General features: G+C 34.3%; 1 non-coding gene across 1 annotated transcript; it reads right to left on the bottom strand.

The window, feature by feature from the left end:
* Positions 1-1,422: 1,422 nt before the first annotated feature.
* On the bottom strand, positions 1,423-1,541 carry LOC116564171. Its single transcript, XR_004274761.1, has one exon. It is a non-coding gene; the product is annotated as a 5S ribosomal RNA (ribosomal RNA).
* Positions 1,542-3,964: the final 2,423 nt, after the last annotated feature.

Below are 3,964 nucleotides of genomic sequence, written 5' to 3'. Positions count from 1 at the left end.
TTCTGAAGCCCTGCCTACTTTGGTCTCTGGGCCTATTGAAGTGAGTTCCTTGAGATACTTACTCCCTCAAAGTACACTGAGTACTTGCAAGTCCCAGCCTCAGGCTCATTCTCAGTAACCAAGTCACAACTCTGCATGACAAAACTTTCCAGGGTCCCTTTTACAGACCACACTCCAGCGGTGAGTAGTGAAGTGAGTTACAGAATTACCTCTGCTAACAAACCTGACTGCGGCGTATGTTCCCGCCAACGTCTACAGTTTCTCCCCTGTTCTTTTCTTGGCGTTTGTTACTTTGGGAAACACTTCTTTCTTTTGAACCAAGATTTGTTTTTCTTCTCTTCTTTGCATACAGTAATGTTTTATCTCATGAATCCCCAAAACGCACGTAGAAAGGAGAGATTATGATAGGAACATTTTTTTCTTCCCGTGACCTTTCTCTGGAGCAAAACTGCGTTTTGTTCGAATGATTTTATAATGCATTTGATAAAATATGTGACTTTAAAGCTTGGACCTTCTTTGTTCATCAGTTTGTTTTCTTCCTATAAATCTTTAAAGAAAGGCTTTCCTTGGAAACCAATTAAGCCATGTGAATAAGATGCTGCAAATTAATAAAAGAATTCTATCATTTACAAAGCAATAGGATCAGCCAACATACCACCCAGAATCTCTCTATATAAACAAAAATAATTAAGAACATCATTTAGATAGATGTTTATGCTTTTTTTTATGATTAGCTGAAGTTTTATAATTCTGGATAAAAAATGGAAACTAAACTAATGAACACATTAGATGGGAAGCAAACCGTGGTCTCATTTATGCAGTAAGTTCAAAAATGCATAGATTTTTATAAACATAACCATTCAGAATGCTTTCACTATTGTGTTAGTGTGAGTTAAAATGAAAATATTTTGTGCTATGATTAGAGAAGTTTAGTTTATATTGCCAAATACAAAGATGTTTGCCATTTTGTTTAAGCAGATGTTTTTGTATTCTGTGTTGGCCTCTCATTACTTGAAGGAAAGTAATATTTCTTTGGTACTTAACAAGACTTTCATAGTTCCTTATTATCCTTAAATAAGAACTATAATATATGTCTTTTAGTATATGCTATGCATATCATCTAAAATCAAATTCCCATGATTTACAATGCCTAACAAATTGTATGGGTAAGTATAATTTTTATAACTATAGCTGGAAAAATATTCATTTATAGATTCAAATTGCCTTCAAAAGTACAATTATATACATGGATATATATCACTTTCAAAAAATCTGTCCAGAGATGTCTTTCTTATTATGATAAATATGGTCCTTAATTATGCCTATATAACAGCTGATTATTTTCTATCTGGCTATGTTTTGTGACTCATTCATGGTTGTTAAAACTACTTTCATATTATCTTTTTTTTTTTTTAAAAAAAAAGCCTACAGCACCCGGTATTCCCTGGCGGTCTCCCATCCAAGTACTAACCAGGCCCGACCCTGCTTAGCTTCCGAGAGCAGATGAGATCGGGCACGTTCAGGGTGGTATGGCCTTAGACCATACTATCTTATAATAAAATATCTAGAAAACAATCAAACAAAAACTTTCAGATTCTCATCTTCATGGTTGAAATAATAATACAAATAATGGAGATTATTATTTAAGAAATATGGCATGTTTATATGACCTTATATATTTTGACCTATTTATTCTTAAACCTTAAATGAGACATCACAGATATTCAGCAACTCTTCTTCCCCTAAGACCAGTTCCCAAACCTTTACCAGTTTTTTCTACATTCTATTTCTAGTCTCTATTTTCTTCCCCACCATGTTTTCTCTCCCATTTTCCCCTTCTCTACTTTCTCTACTCATCCTTCTCTCTTCTTTCATCCTGCTCCTCTCTTCCTCCTCTCTCCTTGTCTCTCTCTCTCCTGATGACTTTATGTCAGCTCCCTAGATAAATTCTGCCTATTAGATATTAATTCCCATGAATTCTTATCCCACTGCTTATATATCTCTCAATCTTTATTCATATTTACAATTTTATCTCTTTACTTTTTATAAAGAAAGTAGAATGATTTGTTGTCCTATCTTGGGTTCCTATTCAAATCTTTTTCCTGAGTGTTATCTAGTTTCATCACATCACATCTCTTGAGGAAAAATCTTGCTATTAATTAATTCTATTTTTCTCTCTGTCTGCAATGATATCTCTCCACTAATTGCTCTCTAAATCAAAGAAAGCTGATCAAACATCTTTCATACTAAACCAATATACAAAATCCTTCCCTAATACAATTGCACTCTAGCTCTTGTCTGCATTAACTACATTTCTTTATACGCATGATTACTATAGTCTTCATTTGCTTTTGCTCTGTGTATTGCTTCATCCTGCTTTCAGACAAATCCATATTCTTCACATCAAACCTGATATCACTGAAGTCACTACCCTAATTGTGGGAACACAGTGGTCATGTCTTATTCCTAATTTTAGCCTAACTTGCTGTACAATGTGCCAAGTTATGGTTATAACAACTGTTTTAGCAATCTCTTCCAAATTTGTTTCTATGATTCTTCTACTTCTTAGATTATTAAGCTTCAGTTTCATTGCCTGGCTTTTCTTTCTCATCTTGCTTCTTAAGAATTGTTGTGTTTTAGAGTTCTGCATTTTATTATTTTCAATTATATTCCACAATCTCCTTCTCCTTAAGATCTATAGTAAACATGATAACTGCACAGTTAAGTCAATTCTCTCTCCTTAGCTCCAGATTCATATACCAACCAGGGTCTCTTGTTGTATATTCTACAATAACTTCTTATTCAGCCATCCAAAAGATGAACTTAGTATTCATTTGTATTTTTCTTCCTTTTTCATAATGAGTTCATCATATTTCAAAAATAAAATTCAAGTATTTTAAATCATCCTTTGGGGAGATATTGAATGATAATATTTTGTAATCAATATTCGTCTTGGCTGGACACATGGCTCACACCTGTAATCCCAGCACTGTGGGAGGCTGAGGGGGGTGGATCACTTGAGGTCAGGAGTTAGAGACCAGCCTGGCCAACATGATGAAACCCCATCTTCACTGTGGTGCATACCTGTAATCCCAGCTACTTGGGAGGCTAAGGCAGGAGAATCACTTGAACCCAGGAGGCGGAGGTTGCATTGAGAAGAGATTGCGCCACTGTACTCCAGCCTGGATGACAGAGCAAGACTACATCTTGAAAAAAAAATGTTGATCTTGGTGTTTACATGTCTGCTAATAAATTTTCTAGTGTATTATTTACATTTTGGATTATATTTGATTGGTTGGCACTTATGCTGGTATAAAAATTCAGAAATAAGGAAACAATAGAAATAAAAATGATTTGTAAACTCCACACTACTCTCTCTTTATACAGGTCTGTTTTTATTTTTTGAGAAAATGAAATTATAGTTGGAGATACACTAACCTATTATTGTGCTATATAATATAGCAATTGGATATGCTTACATCCTTATGAGAATGCTAGCTGCAAAAATAAATGTAAGCAATTTATCATGCACACTCAATAGTTAAATTCAGACTGGATTGCACTGAAAAAATATGTGAACACAATCTAAGCAATCAACAAGAGTACTACCATCATAGCTAAAACTTACTCTTTTATTAAGGAGATATTTAGCTTAGATCCTAACATAAAGACAAATATTATAAATCTGTATCCCAGAAGGGGTATGTCCAAAACTCAAAGAAAAACAAAATAAACAAAGAGAAAAACAAAATTCTAAATACTCAATGGTGTACTGCAACAAAGAGTCTTACTGGTAAGTGATGAATAGGTGGTTCTGCTGATCTTGACCCAGTTTATTCACATGTCTGAAAGCTGCAATCAGCTATCTACAGTGACATCAACTGGAGCAATTTAGCTCTGTTCTGTGCCTTTCTTTTTCTTCATCAGACTAGTCCAGGTATGTTCATTTGATGAAGTTAGAAAC

Source organism: Sapajus apella, unplaced genomic scaffold, assembly GCF_009761245.1.
Source record: "Sapajus apella isolate SASKATOON/1434 unplaced genomic scaffold, GSC_monkey_1.0 scaffold36, whole genome shotgun sequence".
Classification (NCBI taxonomy): Eukaryota; Metazoa; Chordata; class Mammalia; order Primates; family Cebidae; genus Sapajus; species Sapajus apella.
Note: the sequence above shows the minus strand (reverse complement) of the source record. Positions and strands in the feature narration are given on the sequence as shown.